This window comes from Anabrus simplex, chromosome 2 (assembly GCF_040414725.1).
Source record: "Anabrus simplex isolate iqAnaSimp1 chromosome 2, ASM4041472v1, whole genome shotgun sequence".
Classification (NCBI taxonomy): domain Eukaryota; kingdom Metazoa; phylum Arthropoda; class Insecta; order Orthoptera; family Tettigoniidae; genus Anabrus; species Anabrus simplex.
The window spans coordinates 313,814,812-313,840,763 of record NC_090266.1 but is presented as its reverse complement, the minus strand read 5'-3'; the positions used below and the strand labels follow the sequence as shown (position 1 = coordinate 313,840,763).

Below are 25,952 nucleotides of genomic sequence, written 5' to 3'. Positions count from 1 at the left end.
CAGTCCCGGCGTCAGAGGAATTAATCAGACGCGATTAAAATCCCCAACCCGGCCAGGAATCGAACCCGGGGCCCTCTAAACCGAAGGCCTCAACGCTGACCATTCAGCCAATGAGTTGCATCATTAATAATAATAATAATAATAATAATAATAATAATAATAATAATAATAATAATAATAATAATAATAATAATAATGTCTCACGTTGACGTCTGACGGGATGCGTGCATGCTACAGATTTTCACACTGGAGTTCTCCCTTGTGGTGATAATCTGTAATGACACTTAATATCGTCGCTCACAACCATGATCTGGCCTAAGTCCGGCAACTAAACGTCTGCGTAAATCAATTGAATGAGCTCAAAATTCATTGATAAACTCTCTCTTATGAAATCCACTACTTCCATTAACATATACGCAGTGATTTAGTTGGAAAAAAATATTTACAGGAACTCACCTTATTAATTCAGCAATTTCCAGATGGACTCGTATTGGGTGTCAAAATCAGCGGCCTCATGTTTCCGACAAGTCGTTTAATCAGATGAACGTCTCCCCTTTCGTAGCCATGACTTGACATATGGTTGTGGGTTAAATATATGCACAGGAGGTCAAACGCTGCTTATGAAAATAAGTCCGCTTGATCTTGCAACCAGCAGCCTCTTTCTCTTTTCGGTGTGGATCTCATTCATGGTACTGAAAGCTCTTTCAGCTTCTGCTGAAAAGATGGGAATAGTCTGTACATTCTTGATTAAAGGCATCAGCTCCACTGGAATTTCCTTGGTCTCGACATACTTTCTAAAAGCATTAATGTACCTCCTCTTGTCTGACATGTGAAAAAAGTCACAAAGGTTGCCAACACTCTCATCACCATAGCAGATATCCAAAGTAGAAGTGGAGGGCCAATTATTTTTGTATAGTACTTTTGAATCACTGATAATTATGAACATAAAACCGTAAGGTTCAATATTAGTCCGCTAGAGTACACCCATGACGTTTCAGCGCTATGTATGGATTATAAGATTTTCTTACTGAATGTAAAAATGTTACGTCATTCTAAAGCGGGAAAATGTTTTCCGGAACGGCGTTTCGGCCCGTTCCGGTTCAACTAAACCACTGCATATACGTTCACACGAGATCAACGGGATGAACAGCATCAGGAGACTTGAGTCCATGCCATGTGCCGTGTCCTCTACACGGAATCATCTCTGTGGCACCACTTCTTCGACCCGAGAATGCCCACCATAGTCTAGAACGAACATTCTTCCCTTAAGGCCAATACATTTTCGGTCACTCCTCGTCCCAGTCAGCGGTCTTCAATTAGCTTTCCAGTCCTGTAACATAAGGCCGTATATGTCGCAGTAATGTAGGCCTCTGACAGGTTATTGGCCGGTGACATCAATAAAAAGGAGACTTTGAAATGAGGCCACGCTCACTCCGACACAGCTGTTTAAGGTAGGCCTACATCCAGACAATGATATGCACTTACATATAGTACATTTTCATCATAGGCTGTTATGTTTTTCAGCGTTCAGTTTTCAGGCCTCTGTGAATTAACCAAGCGGTTCCAAATCATCTATTCGCAACAAGCTGTTATCTTTAAATCATTAACTATTGAGTATAACAATCATAGCCTAGATCTCACCCTGCATATCTTATACCCCTAGGTAACATATCCCCATCCATTCACCTCAATTCGTCTCATATAACGCCACCACTGCAATCGGCTCATACGCATAGCTTCATCCATCGAGCTCATACGCGAGTACCCTCCTACATTTGTTTCCTTCTGTTTGCATCAGCAAAAGCTACTTTCATAAATGTTACGTCCAGCTTATGAATAAGATATCATGAGTCCGCCCATTTTTCCTTCCTGTGCAGTGCAGTCTGTCTGAAAGCACACTGATGCATGCACTAATACTTTATAATTGTTAGGTTCTTCAGTCTGCCAAAACTAACTTTGAGTAATAAATCTATAAACTACACGAAAAAGAAAATATATAGTAACAGTATTATAGTTGAAGAAGAACCAACTTAATTAATTAATAATGTTTTTTTCAAGTAGTTTATAGATTTATTACTCAAAGTTAGTTTCGGCAGACTGAAGAACCTAACAGTTATACACTGACTGACAGAGCAAATGCAACACCAAGAAGGAGTGGTCAGAACTTTATGCCAATTGCAGGGTAGACTGACGTCACTGAGGTATGCTCATGATGTGAAATGCGCCGCTGTGCTGCGCACGTAGCGAACGATAAATGGGACACGGCGTTGGCGAATGGCCCACTTCGTACCGTGATTTCTCAGCCGACAGTCATTGTAGAACGTGTTGTCGTGTGCCACAGGACACGTGTATAGCTAAGAATGCCAGGCCGCCGTCAACGGAGGCATTTCCAGCAGACAGACGACTTTACGAGGGGTATGGTGATCGGGCTGAGAAGGGCAGGTTGGTCGCTTCGTCAAATCGCAGCCGTTACCCATAGGGATGTGTCCACGGTGCAGCGCCTGTGGCGAAGATGGTTGGCGCAGGGACATGTGGCACGTGCGAGGGGTCCAGGCGCAGCCCGAGTGACGTCAGCACGCGAGGATCGGCGCATCCGCCGCCAAGCGGTGGCAGCCCCGCACGCCACGTCAACCGCCATTCTTCAGCATGTGCAAGACACCCTGGCTGTTCCAATATCGACCAGAACAATTTCCCGTCGATTGGTTGAAGGAGGCCTGCACTCCCGGTGTCCGCTCAGAAGACTACCATTGACTCCACAGCATAGACGTGCACGCCTGGCATGGTGCCGGGCTAGAGCGACTTGGATGAGGGAATGGCGGAACGTCGTATTCTCCGATGAGTCACGCTTCTGTTCTGTCAGTGATAGTCACCGCAGACGAGTGTGGCTTCGGCGTGGAGAAAGGTCAAATCCGGCAGTAAATGTGGAGCGCCCTACCGCTAGACAACGCGGCATCATGGTTTGGGGCGCTATTGCGTATGATTCCACGTCACCTCTAGTGCGTATTCAAGGCACGTTAAATGCCCACCGCTACGTGCAGCATGTGCTGCGGCCGGTGGCACTCCCGTACCTTCAGGGGCTGCCCAATGCTCTGTTTCAGCAGGATAATGCCCGCCCACACACTGCTCGCATCTCCCAACAGGCTCTACGAGGTGTACAGATGCTTCCGTGGCCAGCGTACTCTCCGGATCTCTCACCAATCGAACACGTGTGGGATCTCATTGAACGACGCCGTTTGCAAACTCTGCCCCAGCCTCGTACGGACGACCAACTGTGGCAAATGGTTGACAGAGAATGGAGAACCATCCCTCAGGACACCATCCGCACTCTTATTGACTCTGTACCTCGACGTGTTTCTGCGTGCATCGCCGCTCGCGGTGGTCCTACATCCTACTGAGTCGATGCCGTGCGCATTGTGTAACCTGCATATCGGTTTGAAATAAACATCAATTATTCGTCCGTGCCGTCTCTGTTTTTTCCCCAACTTTCATCCCTTTCGAACCACTCCTTCTTGGTGTTGCATTTGCTCTGTCGGTCAGTGTAAATTAACTGAGTCGAGACAGAAAAGTGATGGCTTCGGATATTGCAAAAATTCACTAATACTTTTGCAAATGAAGAGATGTTACCAAGAAGTTGATTATCATGCTCAATATAGCAGAACGAAAACTCGAAATATTTCTCTACGTATACAACACGAGTAGAACTTCAGTTCAAAATACGAACGACAAACAAACAAACAAACAAACAAACATGAATACCTTTCAAAGGAGATTTCCTCCATTTAACTGATGGAGTACTTTAAAAACAGATGTGACGATATTCTTCACGTCATCTCTGTAGATATTATAATTAATATACGTATTACTCTACAAATCATTGATAAATTTTATGGCATTGATTGAATGAATTCAGAGTAACAGTATATGTGTATGTCTTAGTTTTTGGATTGTTTTCTTACAAAGTGCTTTACGTCGCACCGACACACATGGGTCTTTTGGCAACGATGCGATATAAACGGCCTGGGAGTTGGAAGGAAGCGGTCGTGGCCTTAATTAAGTTACAGCCACGGCATTTGCCTAGTGCGAAAATGGGATACCACGGAAAAGCATCTTCACTGAAAATGAAATGGCGTATGGCTTTTAGTGCCGGGAGTGCCCAAGGGCAAGTTCGGCTCGCCAGGTGCAGGTCTTTTGATTTGACGCCCGTAGGCGACCCGCGCGTCGTGATGAGGATGAAATGATGATGAAGACGACACATATACCCAGCCCCAGTGCCAGCGGAATTAACCAATTATGATTAAAATTCCCGACCGTGCCGGGAATCGAACCCGGGACTCCTGTGGCCAAAGGCCAGCACGCTAACCATTTAGCCATGGAGCCGGACAGCATCTTCACTGACGCCGACAGTAGGGTTTCGAACCCACTATCTCCCGAATGCAAGCTGGTAGCTACGTGCTCCAAACCGCACAGCCACTTGCTCAGTATATATGTATGTATGTATGTATGTATGTATGTATGTATGTATGTATGTATGTATGTTTGTATGTATGTATGTATGTATGTATGTATGTATGTATGTATGTATGTATGTATGTATGTATGTATGTTTGTATGTATGTATTGTCTATGGAGTGCAAGCAAGAGGAGGCGTCATTACTCCATTTTACATATCTCTATGGATTGTAAGAGAGCCACAACAAAATTTCACTTCTCTTCGGACTGTCTTAAATATTCCAATATTGTGTTCTCCTTGCCTGCAGTAAAGCTAATGGCAGCGTTCGTGATACACATTTGCCTGCGCAAGAACACTACTTTTTCCGAGAAAGAGCGCTATTTATTCAACAATGAATGGCATTACAACCGTAGAAATTCAAGACTTTATTAACCTACATTACCAGCGAGAGACATGAAACGTTCGCTTATTGCTTGTATTTCACGATCCATTACGCAGCATTTTAGTGCCCAAAAATTCAAGTGTTGGACACGTGTGGATACCTCCACTGAGGGGGACGGAAAATAGTTTTGACGGCGCTTTTCATATGTTTATCATTAAACCTTCATGTGAATTCAACTCTTTTGTGCTACACGCTGTTGTTTGAGTCATCAGTCCATAGACTGGATTGATGCAGCTCTCCATGACACGCTATCCTGTGCTAATATTTTCACTGCTATGTAAATACCACATCCTACATCTGCTCGTATATTCATACCTCGGCCTGTCGCCTACACTTCCCTCTAAAACCAAATGAACAAGTCCTGCCCTATCATTCTAACACTTCTTCTCATCAAATTTAGCCAAATCGATCTCCTCTCGCCAGTTCGATTCAGTATCTCTTTATTCGTGATTTGTTCTACCCCTGAACCTAATATTTACGAGTGTCAACTGGATGAAGAGATTTTGTGAGACCCTGTGGTAGAAAAGTTACGAGCTCTGCAGAGTGGTTTTTGGCGTGAAGTACAAGATTTCCCCTTGCCTACAAGGTCTCTCACGGGGTCACTTGAAAATGGATAAAAGGATCAGCTCCTGACAAAACAGACACCCTCTTTCTTTGAATCAGGAGGCAGACTCTACGTCTATCGACCGCGTGATATAAACTCTTAATAAAAAGTTACACTCAACTTTTAGAACTTTGTTATATTTTCAGTTGTTCAACTGTAGGACATAGTCTGCACTTCACGGCACACTCGAGGAACTTAAGGTATTTGTTGCTTAGTACAGTCTACGACTCACATTGTTAACGACCAAGTATTAAAGTTTGTCTGACCTCAGCTTGCTAGCTGATGCAGATCTTCCAATGAGGATGGGTGGTGGCTGCCGTGTATGGGACACTGCATGGTTGTGCCGTTCAGTGTAGAGTAGTGTGTAGTGTATGAGTTGCAAGCATGTTGGAGACAGTAGAAACATCTAGGTATCATATCTCCGACCTGGTCGAGAATCGAACCCGGAGCCCTCTGAACCGATGGCCACTACGTTGGGCATTCATCCAAAGAGCCGGATATGATGATTGGATGTTTAAAAAAGAAGACTTTTTTTTTTGTTTGCGAATTTTTCAAAATGCTTCTCACATTACTTTTCACTCTTTTCGGTCAATAATTGGAGAGTTCAAACAACTATTATTGCTTTTAGCTTGAAAAAATAACTTCAAACATTCTTGTGCTGTTTCTAATTTCTATTCAAAAATCGCCTATTTAAAAAAAATACGTTCCACACTTACAGCGCTCTGGCACCACACTAACAGCAAGTTAAGTGACTTGCCATTGTTGGAAATGGCCTACTTCCTCCAAAGTGTTAGTGCAATAAAACTAGAAATCAAAGTAGTATTTAATTTCACTTTTAGTGTTCAATCGATTCCCGGCCAGGTCAGAGATTTTTACCTGAATCTGAGGGCTGGTTCGAGGTCCACTCAGCCTACGTGATTACAATTGAGTAGCTATCTGACGGTGAGATGGCAGCCCCGGACTAGAAAGCCAAGAATAACGGCTACGAGGATTAGGCGTGCTGACCACACGTCACCTCGTAATCTGCAGGCCTTCGGGCTGAGCAGCGGTCGTTTGGTAGGCCATGGCCCTTCGGGGCTGTTGCGTTGGGGGGTGGAGGTTTGGTTTAGAGTTCAATATTAATATGACTATTAAATTTTAAAAGGTAGGTTAAAACAAGCACACTTTTAGTTCTTATGTGACTCGTCACTAGACCTAGAGTTCTGCGTACAGCTGCAGTCGCTTTAAGTGCGGCCAGTATCCAGTATTCGGGAGATAGTGGGTTCGAATCCCACTTTCGGCAGCCCTGAAGATGGTTTTCCATGGTTTCCCATTTTCACACCAGGCATATGCTGGGGCTGTAGCTTAATTAAGGTCAAGGCCACTTCCTTCCCACTCCTATCCCATCGTCGCCATAAGAGCTGCCTGTGTCGGTGCGACGTAAAGCAACTTGTAAAAATAAAGAGTTGTGCGTGTAGCCTGAATCATGGCGATGTGAATTACATTTCAAAAATTCAGCATGTATAGACAGAGACTCGAGCCATGGATTCCTTTGTGGGAACCCAGTGAGAACGACACTCGGCACTTAAGAATTTTAATTCGAATGAATGTCGCCACATCTTCAATGTCTTTCACATTTCACTGTGTCCGGCGCCATGGCTAAATGGGTTAGCGTGCTGGCCTTTGGTCACAGGGGCCCCGGGTTCGATTCCCGTCAGGGTCGGGAATTTTAACCATCATAGGTTAATTTCGCTGGCATGAGGGCTGGGCGTATGTGTCATCTTCATCATCATTTCGTCCTCATCATGACGCGCGGGTCGTCAACGGGCGTCAAATCAAAAGGCCTGTACCTGGCGAGCCCAACATGCCCTCGGACACTCCCGGCACCAAAAACCATATGCCATTTCATTTTTTTTTTTTAATTTTTAACTTCTCACTGTGACTTCTACCCATGTGTAGCAGAATTCCACTGCATTTGTCATCACTGATCATTCTCAGCAAATAGTTTCTGTTTATGGATTACCGAGCTCGATAGCTGCAGTCGCTTAAGTGCGGCCAGTATCCAGTATTCGGGAGATAGTAGGTTCGAACCCCACTGTCGGCAGCCCTGAAAATGGTTTTCCGTGGTTTCCCATTTTCACACCAGGCAAATGCTGGGGCTGTACCTTAATTAAGGCCATGGCCGATTCCTTCCCACTCCTAGCCCTTTCCTGTCCCATCGTCGCCGTAAGACCTATCTGTGTCGGTGTGACGTAAAACAACTAGCAAAAAAAAAGGTTTATGGATTATTTTTCTATGTCTTTGGTTGTCTGTCGATCAGACCTACAGCTTGTTTTGTAACTGAGAATGGGACACGAGCTTTCGTCAATTCCCTTCCATGCAAGCTGTATGTGAAAAGTAATGGGAAGTAAGAAGGGGTTAACTATTTTATTATTGGAGGGAAGAATTTATATTACAAATTTTACTGGTACAAGGAGTAAGAATTTCACAGGTGGATCGATGGACACTACACCTATGACAGAAGACAAATTCAAGCACTCCTTCATAATTGTGAACAAATGTTCAAGAACGAGAGAAAGTGTGAACAAAGAAATTAAAAAGAATACAATCGCAACATAAGGAAAAAATAAACTACGAGTCATAAGAGAATCGTTTAAATGCCGGGCTGAGTAGCGTTGAAGGCTGGCCTTCTGACTCCACGTTGGCAGGTTCGAAGCTGGATCAGACTGGTGGTATCTGAAGGTGCTCAAATACGTCAGCCTCGTGTCGGTGGATTGACCGTTACATAAAAACATCCTGCGGGACAAAACTTCGGCACCTCGACATCTCCGAAAACCGTAAACGTGGTCAGTGGGACGTTAAACCATTATTATTATTATTATTATTATTATTATTATTATTATTATTATTATTATCATTATCATTATTATTTAATCCTGAACAAACCAGTAACTTTTTGCTGCTGTTCAATTTGCTTTCAGAAGCCGAACATTTCAGTGCAAAATTGATGTCCGTCAGTGTAGATTTCATGTTCTTCTAAACCGGTCTCTCAGGCTAAATTGAATCTGGTGCAAGGACATCTGATCAACTAGTTGCAAAAATGATATTCTCGATTTTTTGGTTCTTTTACTATTATTGGTTCCTATAGAAACAAGGGACGTTATCAGGGAGGAAAAGATCCTTTCATAATTTCATTTTTCAGTTTATTAATACATCAACAGGAAAGTTAATACGCCCATGTTTTTGATAATATTCCAGGACACACCGAACAACGCACGGGCAATGCCTTCTCTGCACTTCGCTCCAAGAACTTCATCAATTACAGTTCTTTGTGTAGACTAACGCGAAACCCCAGTAGCAACCTATGCTATGCCTGTTTCTCATCTTCACCCTCTGTTAAAACGTTGTCAGGGATTGCTTAAAAATTAATCCTGTATTTCACCATATTGTAAATGTCTCTATTCGCTCATAGTATTCAAAAATCTTGATGTCGAGTCCTGCACACTGTCCTTGCACTAGTTTCAATTTAGCCTGAGAGACCGGTTCACAAGAACACACGTTAAGTTATGTTAGTGTATTTTTCGTATGTTATAGGCTATTTTTGTATTTAGATTTAATCATTTAGATTTAATCAAGTGTATACATCTCAAAAAGTTGGGTTATGTTTATCACTTGTATATAATCTTTTATGTGTTCATGTTTGTTCAGGAAATCTCTAGTTGTACGTGCATTGACTCCGGAACCTCGATATACCAAGAACATCTATATAGTGACTCTAGGTTCAGAGGGTCCCGGGTTCCATTCCCGGCCGGGTCGGGGATTTTAACCTTAATTGGCTAATTCCAGTGGCTCGGGGGCAGGGTGTGTGTGGCGTATTCAACATTAGAAATCATCCTAGGTAGGGCCCTCATCTTCACAGACATGCAGGTCGCCTAATAGGCAGTCTAAGAGAAAAAGACCCGCACCAGGCCTGTCCGGAGGCCACACGCCATTATTATTAATGTGCCATAATTAATGATAACGTTTTTCAAGATAATTCTGGAACAATAACTTACCAAGGACTTCTGGGTGTTAATTTTTAATCTTCCAGGTATCTTGTATTAATGCTAAGTCGCGAAAATGAAAACCTACAACCTGTTTTCCAGTCATAGACCGGGTCAGGGATGTAATGAATGAAACATATATAGCCTGTTATTACAATGGGGTCGCCACTCCCAAGGTGATTTATTAATGAGTGATAAATGCTATGAAATGATAATGGAGAGTGTTGCTGGAATGAAAGATGACAGGGAAAACCGGAGTACCCGGAGAAAACCCTGTCCCGCCTCCGCTTTGTCCAGCACAAATCTCACGTGGAGTGACCGGGATTTGAACCACGGTATCCAGCGGTGAAAGACCGACGCGCTGCCGTCTGAGCCACGGAGGCTCCAATACTAAGTCGTATGAAACAAAAATTATCCAGAATATATATACAAAGAGTGCTGACGTCAGTCTAGTAGTTCAGAAAGTTGTAGTGTTATTGATGTTATGTAGCGAGTTGTCGTAGTACAGTCATACCGATACCGCTCTGAGGATCGATTGTGATTTACTGTGTGTTTTGTATCACTTGCGTAGTGATGTGATGTTGGTATTGTGAAAGAAACGGAGTGAACTGTGTGAGTACAGCTCGACGGATCCTGGGTTTCAGTGAAAATATACACGAGTAGTCATCGACAGTAGCGGTTTTTAATTACTACATCGCAGCATCAACGTCATTGTAAACATAATCTTCAAAGTCCACTATCAAAAGAAGCCCTTACATTCACTGATATGAAAATTACCCAGAGAACTTGCAGAAAGAGCCTCAGACTAGCTATACGCGATTCTATATGTTGGAGTCAGAATGCGTGGGATGAAGTGGAGCAGAACGGTTAGAAAGTATTTCATAGAATGTGTCATTCCGTCGGGTTGTTTTGTGGGTGTTCATCAGTAATCAACGAGCTGAGTACAAGTGAAGAAGAAGATGACGAAGAAGGAGAAGAATCATGCGACATTTCTTCCGCTTTTCTGAAAACAGCCCCAGCATATACACTGTCTCATCAAAAGTATCCTGACACCTACCTCAAACTGAAGTTTGCTAGTAAAATACTCCTTAATAGTCTATACTAATATGATGTTTGCCGTCCTTTTGCTTTTGCATCCCATCCTTCTCGAAGAGCCGCAGCCAGAGAACGTGTTGATGTTGGACGGTGGGGCCTGGAACGAAATCGCCATCCTAATACTCCTGGCAAGTGTTCTATTGGGTGGGCCAGTCTAGTTTATGACTTTACGACTTGGAGCGTTATCATGTTGGTTTAGACAATGGTCATCACCGAACTGATTTTGCAGGTTAGGTGGTATGTCCTTCTGTGTTGACAGTGCCGTGCAGTCCTACAAGAGGGCCTAGTCAGTGCCATGAGAACAATCCCACATCATAATGCCACCTCCTCCAAACTTCATTGTTAGTTCTGAACACTCAGACAGATAGCGTTCCCGGGGCAGTCTCCAGACCCAAATCCTCGCATTAGATTGCCACAATTTATAATGTGATTCATCACAAAAATTACATGTTTTCACTGTTCCATTGTCCAGTGGTGTCGCTTCTTACACCGCACCAGGCGACGTTTTTTATTAAGGAAGGAAATAATTTGTTTATGGGCAGCTGCTCGACCACGAAACCCTACTCTTTTAATTCGCGACGCACAGGCATGGGACTAGTTGTACTTTCGAATTCCATGGTGATTCCTTCTACAGACAACCGACACAGTTCCTTGGTCCTGGGTGTCGGTATATATGGCTGTGGTTGTACCTTGATGTCTCCACTTTAAAATTATAACACAATTACACTGACAGTTGATTTGGGTGCATTCGGAACTTTAGAAATGTCCCTTACAAATGTCTTGCTTATGTGGCATCCAATGTTTACCCTACGTTGGAAGTCACTCTCTCTGACATACGTTGCTGTTCTGTAGTCGTACGAAGCAATACAAAACCTCCCTGCCTCCTTTTATACTTATACGGTGCGGCATTTGTTGTTGTTGTTGTTTAGTAGTATAAGAGAGTGTCAGGATACTTTAGATTAGATAGTGTACTGTACAGCAGAGATGGCGAAACGTTTTTAGTGGAAACCTTTCGTGATCTGCAATAGTCCATTTAGTGATACCGTCTCCGAAAACCGTCAAAGTTGTTAGTGGGACGTAAAGCCAATAACATTATTATTAGTGAAATGGCGTATGGCTTTTAGTGCCGGGAGTGTCCGAGGACAAGTTCGGCTCGCCAGATGCAGGTCTTTTGATTTGACACCCGTAGGTGACATGCGTGTCGTGATGAGGATGAAATGATGATGAATACGACACATACACCCAGCCCCCGTGTCAGCGAAATTAACCAATTATGGTTAAAATTCCCGACCCCGCCGGGAATCGAACCCGGGACTCCTGTGGCCAAAGGCAAGCACGCTAAGCATTTAGCCATGGAGCCGGACATTATTATTAGTAATACCGTACTACAGTAAGAACAAATTTCATCCCACATACTTCAGCATTCATAACGCAGGTACAGTATGTGTATTATGCACTTACAAATAAATAATAAATGTTTATACTAAATTACTTTTTCTTATTAATGTATTTCAATGACCACAAATATAATGCATACTATTTATTTATTTAATTATTTATTTATTTATTTATTTATTTATTTATTTATTTATTTATTTATTTATTTATTTATTTATTTATTTATTTATTTATTTATTTATTCGAGTACCGGTATATCAGAAGTATATATTTACCTTTACTTACACTATGTGTACCGGGCGAGTTGGCCGTACGGTTTAGGGGCGCGCGGCTGTGAGCTTGCATCCGGGAGATAGTGGGTTCGAATCCCACTGTCGGAAGCCCTGAAGATGGTTTTACGTAGTTTCCTATTTTCACACCAGGCAAATGCTGGGGCTGTAGCTTAATTAAGGCCACGGCCGCTTCCTTCCAACTCCTAGTCCTTTCCTATCCCATCGTCGCCATAAGACCTATCTGTGTCAGTGCGACGTAAAGCCACTAGCAAAAAAAACCACTATGTGTAAGGCTGAGAAATAGAATGCAACAATAACCTTGAGATTGATCCTCCGGCAAGCTTAGTTTTGCTACAGTTTTATGTGGCAATCGACGGTTGGCCGGCCCTGCTGTAAACCTTTTTGCATCTTCGTTTCCTAATGAACCTGCGATCAGAATATTTTCCGAAGCTTGAAAAGAATATTAGAAGGTAATCGTCCATGATCTAATAGTGTTATTGATTTTACGACCCACTAACTACTTTACTATTTTCAGAGACGCCGTCAATAAACTGTTGAATGAGGTGACACGGTATATTGACCTACTTCATCATAGTAATTGTTTATAAATAATATAAAACAAGGGTTGGTGGCTATGTATTTGAATTATTCTTCCCCGAGATTACTACTTGCAGGCCCCGCGGTCTGTCTCTTACGAGAAGGCCACGGCTTCGATTCCCGGCCAGGTGAGGGGTATTTACTGGATCTCACGTCCACTCATCCTACGTGAGAACAATTTACGTGCAATCCAACAGTGAGAAAGCATCCCCGATCTACAAAGCAAAGAAGACCAGCCGAGAGCTACGGGACTTGGGACTGAGTAGTGCGCGCTTGGTACACCATGGCTAAACACAAGTTGAGTTTACTACTCCAAGAGTAGTCACCTTAAAGCATGTTTACAGTTATTGAGTTCTGACATCTCCCTGCACGAGTATAGGAGAATTTGTGTCCTGCTGATAAATTTAGCGTTTCAGAGCTCTGATGTGGGATCACGATGTCAATAAATGTACCATACTAAATAACTGCGTAACAATTCCTAAATAAATAGGAGCTGGAAAGTTGAATGGTTCATTCCAAATTGCAGCGGCTTTTAGCAGCCATTGCGAATGTTATTTTACAGGCTTTCTCTCTGTTACTCATGCCAACGGCCGTAGCCGTGTTGAAACACCGGATCCCGTGAGATCTCCGAAGTTAAGCAACATTGGGCGTGGTCAGGAGTTGGATGGGTTGCCACGCGCTGTTGGTGGGGGGGGGGTAAGGGAATGGAGGAGCGGAAAGGAACTGGCCACCCTACCGCACGTAAACTCCGGCTCAGGTACACCTCTGCGGAGGTTCGGACCTGCCTTCGGGCAGAATAACCCTTACCTTATCTCTGTTACTCCAGAGAAATGCTTGTCGAGTTGGATAGCCTTCGGTTCAGAGAACCATGAGTTCGATTCCCAGGCGGGTTGTTAATTTTAGCCACGTATGCAAAATTACCCTGGCTCGGAGAATGAGTTATTATTTTTTACAGTTTTGCTTTACGTCGCACCGACACAGATAGGTCATATGACGACGATGCGAAAGGAAAGGGCTAGGAGTGGGAAGATAGCGGCCGTGGCCTTAATTAAGGTACAGCACTGGCATTATGCTACGTGTGAAAATGGGAAACCACGGAAAGTCTTACTCACGGCTGCCAACAGTGGGGTTCGAACCCACTATCTCTCGAATGCAAGCTCACAACTGCGTGGCCCTAACCGCACGGCCTACTTACTCGGTGTAAGAAATTGCCTTTTCATCCACACACTCCACAGCACACCACACCACCAAGGACTATAATAACACGCAATAATGAAAACATCCCTCCACATAGGGGTGCTGAAATACGTCAAACTCGAGGCCGTAGATTTACCAGCACGTAAAAGAAATATTGTGGGACAAAATTCCGGTATCTCGGCGTCTCTGAAAACAGTGAAAATTAGTTGCTGGTACGTAAAACAAATAACATTTGTTGTTATTATTATTATTATTATTATTATTATTATTATTATTATTATTATTATTATTATTATTATTATTATTATTATTATTATTATTATTTGCTAGCGGCTTTACGTCGCACCGACACAGATAGGTCTTATGGCGACGATGGGATAGGAAAGGCCTAGGAGTTGGAAGGAAGCGGCCGTGGCCTTAATTAAGGTACAGCCCCAGCATTTGCTTGGTGTGAAAATGGGAAACCACGGAAAACCATCTTCAGGGCTGCCGATAGTGGGATTCGAACCTACTATCTCCCGGATGCAAGCTCACAGCCGCGCGCCTCTACGCGCACGGCCAACTCGCCCGGTATTATTATTATTATTATTATTATTATTATTATTATTATTATTATTATTATTATTATTATTCATCGTTAGGGCCAACAAAGACCACGAGATCTCAACTGTTTGTCTTCTTGCGGGCTCGCTAGGTTTTCGTCTTTTCTAAGTGTGCTTTCTTTCATCCATCAGAATGGACACGCTTCAGTCGAATTATTATTATTATTATTATTATTATTATTATTATTATTATTATTATTATTATTATTGTTCGCCTCTATGGTGTAGTGGTTAGCGTGATTAGTTGCCACCCTCGGAAGCCCGGATTCGATTCCCGGCTCTGCCACGAAATTTAAAAAGTAGTACGAGTGTAGAAACGGGATCCAATCGGCCTCGGGAGGTCAACTGAGTAGAGGAGGGTTCGATTCCCACCTCAGCCATCTTCAAGGTGGTTTTCCGTGGTTTTCCACTTCTCCTCCGGGCAAATGCTGGGATGGAACCTAACTTAAGGCCACGGCCACTTCCTTCCGTCTTCCTTGTCTATCCCTTCCAATCTTCCCATTCCCCTACAAGGCCCCTGTTCATCATAGCAGGTGAGGCCGCCTGGGCGAGGTACTGGTCCTCCTTCCCTGTTGTATCCCCCGACCCAAAGTCTCAAGCTCCAGGACACTGACCTTGAATCGGTAGAGGTGGGATCCGTCACTGAGTCCGAGGGAAGAAACAACCCTGGGGGGTAAACAGACTAAGAAAAAGATCATTATTATTATTATTAGTAGTAGTAGTAGTAGTTTTTGCTATTGGCTTTACGTCGCACCGACACAGATATGTCTTATGGCGACGATGGGACAGGAAAGGGCTAGGACTGGGAAGGAAGCGGCCGTGGCCTTCATTAAGGTACAGCCCCAGCATTTGCCTGTGTGAAAATGGGAAGCTACGGAAAACCATCTTCAGGGCTGCCGGCAGTGGAGTTCGAACCCACTATCTCCCGAATACTGGACACTGGCCACACTTAAGCGACTCAGCTATCGATCTCGGTAGTAGTAGTAGTAGTAGTAGTAGTATACATAGGGTTGGCGTCAGCAAAAGCATCTGGCCAGCGAGCAAGAAGATTTCAGAGAAATGCTTGTAGCTCTATAACTGTCCCCAATCCAGATCTAATCATTTTAAAATCTCACTCATCACTGTATGTATTTTCTATGACAGTGATGTTTCCGAAAATCATATTATCCGAACTAGCCTGACAGCGCACCGGTCTCTCACCGCTGGGTTCCGTGGTTCAAATCCCGGTCACTCCGTGTGAGATTTGTGCAGCACAAAGCGGAGGCGGGACAGGTTTTCCTCGAGGTACCCCGATTTTTCCATATTTCATTCCAGCAACACTCTCTAGTATCATTTCATTTCATCTAACAGTCATTAATCATTGCCCCAGAGGAGTGCGGCAGACATCGGCAGCCGGCAAAATTCTTATGCTCGGCGCTAGATGGGGGTTTCATTCATTCCATTCCTGACTCGGTCGAATGGCTAGAAACAGGCTGTGTATATATACATCATCCGAAATATTTTATATCGAAATATCGAAGACACGCTACAGACACACGAAGTGCGCCTGGGTGAAGATTCGAGGAAGTATTTTGTATTATGAATGGTTGTATCATATATCTGTTTCCCTATTGGTTGTGAGCATTGGAGGTTAATACTTTTCTAAGTGCATGTTGTGTGAAAATTTGGTGCTTTGGGCAGTGATTGGCCGTATGAATCGTGTGAGTGTTAATGTGCTTTCCGTGTGTGGCTCGTAGCCCAGTATGTCCTCATTGCCAGCATGGCTTTATTTTGAAGTATGCTCGGTAGAACATCAATATTTGTTTGGGAATATTGTTGGGACAGTATTCTCCGGTTGGTGAGTGTTACTTGAGAACATTTTTCCCCTTTATGCGCTTGAGCTGCGTTCAGAACTCAGAAGAGTTGCATTTGACTTCACTTTGCCATTATGTGCTTCAGCAGTTCAACTTATGTTTGTTAAAACGTTTGCTGTAAAGTTTTGTAATTACATTATTGTAAATGTGCCTACTGAAATTACAGATGGTAAACATCTTTTTGGTTATTCCTTTATCGATCCACCTCCATTTATTTCTCGGGTCATTTCCCTCTTGGGCCTTATGCCAGGGCCGTCTCAATACCGAAATAACAGTTGCTATCAGACTTAACGATATGTATTAGGACTGTAGTACGGGAAGTGAAATAAATTCAGATGTAGTCAAACTAATGCAGTGAGCTAGCAACTGTGATCAGCTCGCGGATGAAATTGCCTTTACATCCGTCGTATTTCAGAGTGATTTTGCTGAACAGAAGTGAAAGCTGGGTGGTCTCTGTATATCTTGTTCTTAAACTGGAATTGACTGACATGAAAGTAGTGAGAATGATTGTTGATAAAAACAGGTGGGAACAATGGCACGACAGTATTCGTGATGAAGTGATTAAGGCTTAAGTTAGGAACAAACTCGAGGGATGAAACTGTACCAATAAAACGGCCTTGCTGGTGGGATGACGTAAGTTGAACGGAGGATACTGTAGGTTGACTCGGCCATGGTGAGTAAGTGAGACAGGGGGAGTCCAAGGCGACGTTGGTTAGACTCGGTTTTCAATAATCCTAGTGCAAGAGGTATCAAAGTATTATCTGCGCACTTTTTATCGATAGATTTTGTACGGGTTTGAGGAGTAAGGAGAGAGCAATTCCGGTTCCAGTAGTACTGCCAACTGAATGGAAATGAAATCAGAATTGAATCGATAATATGATCGATCGATATGAATTTTGCTAAACCTTTGTTATCTTAAGCCAAGAACTGTGTCACACACACATTATGTAATATTATATAACATTTCTCGATGCGAATCTCATTCCTAGAGTGAATTCTATAGTTTGGCTTTGCTGCGTAAATAACAACAGTGTTAGTACGTAAAGGGTACGCCAGATGTCACACAGCGATGCATAAGCGATTCATAGTTTGTGTTTCAAAGGTTGCCAGTACGAATCTCGAAGATTGCCGAGGTCGACCAATTCAGCACTAGGGTGTAAATCTATCCAGAAAAGGTGCGCAGATAATAAACAAGATCACAGAGCTAATAATGAATAGTGGATTATGGAGGGACATAGTAAATTCAGAGGCCAGCAGACACAATGCTGAACGTCTATAATGAAGATGTGTGTGTTTTGTGTGTGCATGTCATTCTACACTTACGGTGGAAGATGATAGTTAAAAATATCCCTGGTCCTACAAATAAACCACCAAAAATGTTCCACGCTTTCTTCTTACGACCACGGATGTTTCAGAATGCAAAACCAGTTACAAGAAATCAGACATTCGTATTGTTTTATTTCTCTGCCTGTTTTCTGTCCCATTCTCTGGAAGCAGAGACCTGCAGTATCTTTTTATTACGAATGAGAGTACCTGAACTAACAGAATTCTGCAGTTACAGGACTCCATTTGTCAGAGAGACGTTCATCCTCCTGCTTTACAAAGTTTGCTGTAGGATCAAACAAAACATTGCTCCATACCTAAGTAAAAGAATATGAAAATGCCTGAGTGACAAGACAGCATTACGATAAACGATTCACATTTCCGGAGTAGGTTTGTCAAAAGATGCTTGTGTGGGTTTCTTACACGGAAATGTAAGGTAGGTGCTGCATGTGCTACGTCACTCTCCGAACGGAAAGGTCAGTCAGGAAACATTAACTCAACTGCACACCTCCTGGTGAGTAAAGAGTTATTTGTTTCAATGACTCATAGAAGCACCTTCTCAGAGAGGTGTTAAAGGAACACATCAATCATTTGTTTCCAAGAAACCGAAGAAAAAGCCGATGGTTTACATGACTCTACATATTCCGATCATGCCGCATTACACAACAACCACGAGGGCGTGAACTTTCCTTTGGTAAATCCCACGTATATTGACCAAAGCCGCTCGAGTGAGAAATAAGCAACGATGTAGCTGACACATCTCCGATTTTGCTTAACCTACTCTCTGTGTCTTAAGATGGCTAATAATAATAATAATAATAATAATAATAATAATAATAATAATAATAATAATAATAATAATAATAATAATGGCTTTACGTCCCACTACCTACTTTGTTACGCTTTTCGGAGACGCCGAGGTGCCGGAATTTAGTCCCTCGGGAGATCTTTGACGTGCCAGTAAATCTACCGACAGGAGGCTCATGTACCTGAGCACCTTCAAATACCACCGGACTGAGCCAGGATCGAACCCGCCAAGTTGGGGTCAGAAGACCATCGCCTCAACCGTCTGAGACACTCAGCCCGGCGATGTTTTGTGTGAGTAGGCCTACAATTGGCTGCCGTCTTCCTTCGACAGCTCATGAAGGAGCAGCCATTCATTCTGTCCTCTATATAAGAGGTACTGTATATTTGCTGGAGGACCGATCACAAAGCACCATTTGAAAACAATTTTGAGGGTCGATGTAGGAATGAACCTACAAGACGGGAAATTCAGCAGACGGAAAGGAGAACATGGGTCTCACCAAGTGGCCAATTTTTACCGTTTATAAAATATTCAATACGGAGAGGCATAGAGAAAATAAGAAGACTGTGCACTCAGCGTTTCTGTACTTGGAAATAGATTTTGATCGTGACTGTGGTCTGTGCGCAGATGTCTTTGCCTTGCTTTGCTCATGTTTGTACATAATAGGGCATGTGAACGGATATGCTCTCATAAAGCCTTGGAGCACCGCTGAAACAAGTGCTTGGACAGGAGTGCGTATCACAGACCTACTACTGCCTATCCATAGATTTCCCATGTAAAATAAATTTTCTCTGTGCGAGCTCCTCTTACCTTATACTCTGAAGCTACTTTGTACATTTTGCTCTGCACTGTACCAGGAGCAGATGCAAAGATACAACATCCATGAAGAAATAACAACATGCAGTGACTCATGTAAACATTCCCCCGTAAGTGTCTCCGCGTTTGTGCAGGCTCATCTCGAGAACCACAGACCGCATTTTCATGCGATTTTTCCCCGCGGTATGAATCATTCGAGGATGGATTAAGTGTATGAAACATAAACCTATGGCATAATGAAGCCGAGAAGTGGAGATTTTATTGAAGGAAGTGAAGGAAAAAACAGCCATCCGAGCGCGTTCTTGGCTTATGCTGCCAAGTATGTGTGCAAGAATTTGGAGCATAAAGGCTCTACAGAAGTAGAAGGTAGCTCTTAATAAACTGTTTATGTTATAGTCTACAGTCAAAATTGAACGTTAAAATTAAAAACCATAATTTGAGATTAATCATGTAATATTTATCAAAAATAGTTTATTCCCTTCAATAATGCTAGTAAGCTAAAAATACCCTTTCTAGTACATAATTTACGTATATAGTGTTAGGAGCTTTCGCCGTTATCGCACGGGGAAAATAAGGATGGTGTTATTGGCTTTACGTCTCACTAACTCACTTTTTGCTTTTCGAAGACGCCGAGTTGTCGGAATTTTGTCCCGCAGGAATTGTTTTACATGCCAGTAAATCTACCGACACGAGCCTGATTTCAGCACCTTCAAATACCACCGAACTGAGCCAGAATGGAACGTGCCATTTTGGGGGTCAGAAGGCCAGCGCCTCAACTGTCTGAGGCACTCAGCCCCGCCGCACAGGGAGAAAGGTGCGAGCTAGTAAGAGGGCGTTCGGAAGGTCCTTGGAATAGAAAACGCAACACTGAGCTTCATACATACATACATACATACATACATACATACATACATACATACATACATACATACATACATACATACATACATACATACATACATACATACATACATACATACATACATACATACATACATATATACATTCATACATGTGTTCAGTCCGTCAGCGATGCCGCTGGTGGAATCCTCAACAGCTCTGCCATCAGCTGTCATAGATGGCCTAGGCATCACTGAAGAGGCCTACTAGGGAAATGAGGAGTGAGGTAGTTTCCCGTTGCTTTCCTCAACATACATACATACATACATACATACATACATACATACATACATACATACATACATAATAAATACATACATGCATGCATACATACATACATACATACATACATACATACATACATGTGTTCAGTCCGTCAGCGATGCCGCTGGTGGAATCCTCAACAGCTCTGCCATCAGCTGTCATAGATGGCCTAGGCATCACTGAAGAGGCCTACTAGGGAAATGAGGAGCTAGGTAGTTTCCCGTTGCTTTCCTCAACATACATACATACATACATACATACATAATAAATACATACATGCATACATACATACATACATACATACATACATACATACATACATACATACATACATACATACATACATACATACATACATACATACATACATACATACATACATACATACATCAGGAGGGCAGATGGCTAATGTCATCTACAAGGAAATCTTATAAGGGCTACCATCATAAATTCAAAATTGTTCCCGTACTAAGTCGGGGCGGGTCGTTAGTACAAAAACATTTGTACATAACCAGAAGCATTTGGAATTACTGCAGTGCGTTACTGTGCACGAACTGATATGACCACTTGGCTTCACACGGTTACAACGTTTTTACCGACTATGTGCCCTCCATACGCCAACTGAAACACAAGTTAGTAATTTTAGCGAATCTGTGGAAATTCATATAAATATAGTCAGGTAAACAATAACCATTACAAACCTGAAGAAAATCAAGTATCGCAGTTGGTTCTAGCAGTCGGCTTCATGGTCCCGGCCAAGTTCCGCTCTCTTCCTGCAAAGAAAAAATAAAGAAATCATATTTCCATATCTCCCCGTCTAGGATGTTGACCTTGGGTCAAGTACACGTAAAGGTCAGATAGGAGTAAGGTGCATTAATCACGGCTTGCACGCAATGCAAGGAGCGCGCAAGGAGAACAAAACAACTTGTCCCAACGTCAACAAGAAAAATCAGGTTATACTTCACGGTCAGCAGTAGTGGACTTGAACTACATACACCCAGCAATTACCTAAGCAATCCCTTACTTTTAACTTCTGAGACTAAAATAAAGTGTTACGTGGTACCACTTCTCTCCTCACTCTTGGCGTCTTCAGTTACACATAAAATAGCGCGATATCCAAGGGTCATAGTCAGTGTCTTCTCAGAAAGGTGCCCGTAATTCGAGTCCCGGCCAGTCCATAGTGGATTTATGAAACGACAAATCAACCCCCCCCCCCTCCCTGTGAATCGGATTCCATACAAAACTGCACGTCCTATGACTACGATCACCATTTCAGCACTCAAATAAAATTACAAGTAAGCTTGCTGCTTTGGTTTTACAAAATAACGAATTCGATCCCATATGAGGTCGGTACGCACAGGAGTGGGAAGGAAGCGAACGTAGCATTAATGAAGGTACAGCCTCAACATTTGCCTGGTGTGAAAATGTGGAAACCACGGAAAATCATATTCAAAGCCACCGATAGCGCGATTCGAACCCACTATCTCCCGAATGCAAGTTCACAGCAATATGATCCAAACAAGGTAGCCACACAACTCCAAGTAATTGGCTCCTGGCAATAATAATAATAATAATGATGATGATGATGATGTCCGCCTCTGTGGTATAGTGGTTATTGTGATTACCTGCCACCCCCGGAGGCCCGGGTTCCATTCCTGGTTCGGCCACGAAATTTGAAGAGTGGTACGAGGGCTGGAACGGAGACCACTCAGCCTCGGAAGGTCAACTGAGTAGATGGGGGGTTCGATTCCCAACTCAGCCATCCTTGAAGTGGTTTCCAACTTCTCCTCCAGGCAAATGCCGGGAGGTAACTAACTTAAGGCCACGGCCGTTTTCTTCCTTCCCTCTTCCTTGTCTATTCCTTCCAATCTTCCCAACCCCCACCCCCCCCCCCCCCATAAGGCCCCTGTTCAGCATAGCAAGTGAGGCCTGCCTGGGCGAGGTACAAGTCCTCCTCCCCAGTTTCATCCCAGACCCAAAGTCTCACGCTCAAGGACACTGCCCTTGAGGCGGTAGAGGTGGGATCCCTCGCAGAGTCCGAGGGAAAAACCAACCCTGGAGGTTAAACGGATTAAGAAAGAAAGAAGAAAGATAATAATAATAATAATAATAATAATAATAATAATAATAATAATAATAATAATAATAATAATAATTGCTTTGCATCGAATGTTGTCCCACAAGATTGATGATAATTAAAGATGAATACAGAGTGTGTGCAATATGTATGATACATAAACGTGCATATGTATTCGGCTGGTGTTCTGCAAATGCGTAAGGAATATTTAAAACTTATGAATTGTATATGCAGTAAATAAATTTGTTTTAATTTTTACAACCACGACAAAAAATTTCGTAAGACTTTTCGGGTGATGAGACTGCCGTAAGTATCTTCTGGAGATCGCCTGCCTCAGAAATCAGGTTCACGCCGGATGTATCGTTTAGTTACATGCTGTGCTGTAGAAAGAGTAGCCTACCCCAGTGCTCTGCAGGCGCTGTCATGTCATCCAAGGTATGTACACTGTTCAAAATAAACTTGCTGTTTTCTACATATGTAACACCACTTCACCTCATTATTGTCCAACTCCGTAGCATAACGGTTAGCACTATTACCTGCCATCCTAGGAGGCCTGGGTTCGATTCCCGGTACCGCCAGAGATTTAGAACGGCACGAGGGCTGGTGTATGGTAAAAATGATTCATGCAGCTGACCTCAATTGAGGGAGTTCCCCCCCCCCCAAAAAAAAAGTTTCACCACATCCTGACGAAGACACGAGTTGACTTTGTATAGCTCCATTGCTAAATTTTTAGCGTACTGGCCTTTGATTCCCGGCCGGATCGGGATTTTATCCTTCAGTTGTTAATTCAGCTGGCTCGGAGCAGGGTGTCTGTATCGTCTTCAGCATTAGAATTCATCTTAGGTAGGGCCCCCTCATCACTGATGCGCAGGTCGCCTTTGGGGAGTCAACTCGAAAGACCTGCACCAGGCCTCTCCGGAGGCCACACGCCATTTTGATTATTATTATTATTATTATTATTATTATTATTATTATTATTATTATTATTATTATTATTATTATTATTATTATTATTATTATTATTAGTGAAAATCTGTTTAAAAGGACACTGTGCACCCACCAAGGTAGAACTACCCTATTAATAAAAGGTAATAAGAGACCCCTGCAATTGTACACTCGTGATCGCAAGAATTCCGGTGAAAAGAAAAACAGGTAACGTTTGGGCGTAGATTTTGGCCAAACCTGAGGATGAAGGGGAAATAAGCGAGGCAACGTCACCAGTGTTCGCCTTCCAGGAGGTGAAGCCTGTGACCTTACGCACTCAGAGGTCACATCCAACACCATTTTCTCTGGAACTGATTAAGATGTTCCCTATGATTAAAAATTCTTGCTATACTGGCTTCTCCTAATCAAGGAAAACACTTAATTTATTTGTGAAGAAATGTCTACATTGTAATCCCGCCCCAACAGGTATGGCATTTAAGTGTTTGATCAGCGCTGACAATAACTCCATAGGAACGGTTTTCCAAACAGCTCCGTGATCGAGGCGTACAGTGGTTGAGGCGTACAGCGAAATTATCATGTGCGCGAGGCGTGTGGATGGATAACTTTGATAACAACTTATCTGGGTCGATGTCAGCTAATTGTGAAATTCCAACTCGTCTCAGATATTCACTCATTACACGCAGGTGTTCACATTTTGTAAACAGCATGCTTCTTTCGTCTGTCTTGGCAATCAAATCTGAATAAAAGAAGCGATAGCGGGTAGAAATGATTAAGACGCGAATGGGACAATTATCCTTCAAGTTGCATTTCGTGTTTAACGGATATCGATACGGACGCACAGGAAAAGGGAAAGAATTACTTCGTGGCTCTGTGTACAATAAATAAGTTTCGCTGTTCTGGAGCGTTAAAAACCACTGGAGACCATCATGTCCTCGAAGGAAGCTACAGGGAACATACTTGTGTCCTGAATGTTGCAGATATCGAAATAAGGAAAAGAATGGAGATATGCACAAAGCGTGCGAGGGAGGACGTATCAGTTCCTGTTCATCAGGTGTTTCGGCAGGAGTTTCAGGTTTGCATTTATACACGGCGCTCCAGCCACCCCTTCCAAAGTAGTTCCTTGCAACCCATAATATTTATTCCGTCGTGAAAACATCTGCCCTGCCGGTATGCTTAGACAACACAATCAGATAAGTTGCTATTTATGTTTGTTCAGTCTTCAGCCCTAAGGTTGGTTGGATCCTCAACAGCTCTGCCATCAGCTGTCATAGATGGCCTAGGCATCACTGAAGAGGCGTACTAGGGAAATGATGAGTGAGGTGGTTTCCCGTTGCTTTCCTCACCGAGCCAGAGTTGCTATTTCATATCAGTCTGCCAAGCCCACCGAAATGCATGCACCAACCGACATTATGCACCCTGGTGGGGGTATGATAAGCGTCATGCAATTGTAATTATGATGAATTATTGAGGAATATATATTTCATGTTCAGAATAAATAGTATCTTACTGTACAGACAGTAAGAACAGGCCAGGCCGAGATGGCAGGTTTCACCATACCACAGACTCTTGTCTCCAGTGAGATTAACAAACACAATGGGGGGACAGAATTAGGTTTCTCAGAATTTGTCACAACAAGGAAAGAGAGAGGCTAGCTTGTTGCCAAAGTTTTCCTAGCCCGGGGCAGTCTTGGTAGTAGCAACAGCGCAGGGAGCCGTGTGCAAAATTCTGAGAAATGATGGCGAGGTATCTCCATGTAACTAGCCGGAGTGGGACACGGGGTTGGCACTAGAAGAAAAAAATATGAGCCTTCCCGGTCACGTGGTCAAGGTGGACCAATGGAAAATTTCACTTGACCAAAGCAAGGTGACAACTTCGTATTGTAAGAAGCACTAGCGAGGCTAACTCCGTGGATTAAACTTATAGAAAAAAGTGAAGTATCGATTCAGAATAAAGTGGAATTTAGGAACCTTACTATACCATAAAACGGATATAAAGTTAATAATTGCGGGAGATTGCATGGTGTAATTCTGAGAATTCATGGACGCTATTCGTTGATTGGCTGAAGGCAAAGGACGCCACAATAGAGCGCGAAACCCCGAGCCGGGTTACGGCAGCTAAATTCGCGAATATATCCATTACCAGCGAACGATAATAGTTGAGAATTGGTATAGAGCATTTGAGAACATAATTACATCATTGGATCATATATATAAGCCACCGGCCAAACTGCAAACTGTCGTATGAAGATATCGGGACTGTGCGTTCCAAGATGACCTCCGTTGAACTCGGA

The 25,952-nt window shown here is 43.0% G+C and overlaps 1 protein-coding gene across 1 annotated transcript in view; it reads right to left on the bottom strand.

The window, feature by feature from the left end:
* LOC136863524 (osmotic avoidance abnormal protein 3-like) overlaps nucleotides 1–21,394 on the bottom strand; it is a 268,651-nt gene extending 247,257 nt beyond the window's left edge. The window contains exon 1 of the mRNA XM_068225983.1: nucleotides 21,342–21,394. The gene's annotated coding sequence lies outside the window, so the exon portion shown is untranslated. The remainder of the gene's footprint in view (nucleotides 1–21,341) is intronic.
* Between the last annotated feature and the right edge of the window lie 4,558 nt (nucleotides 21,395–25,952).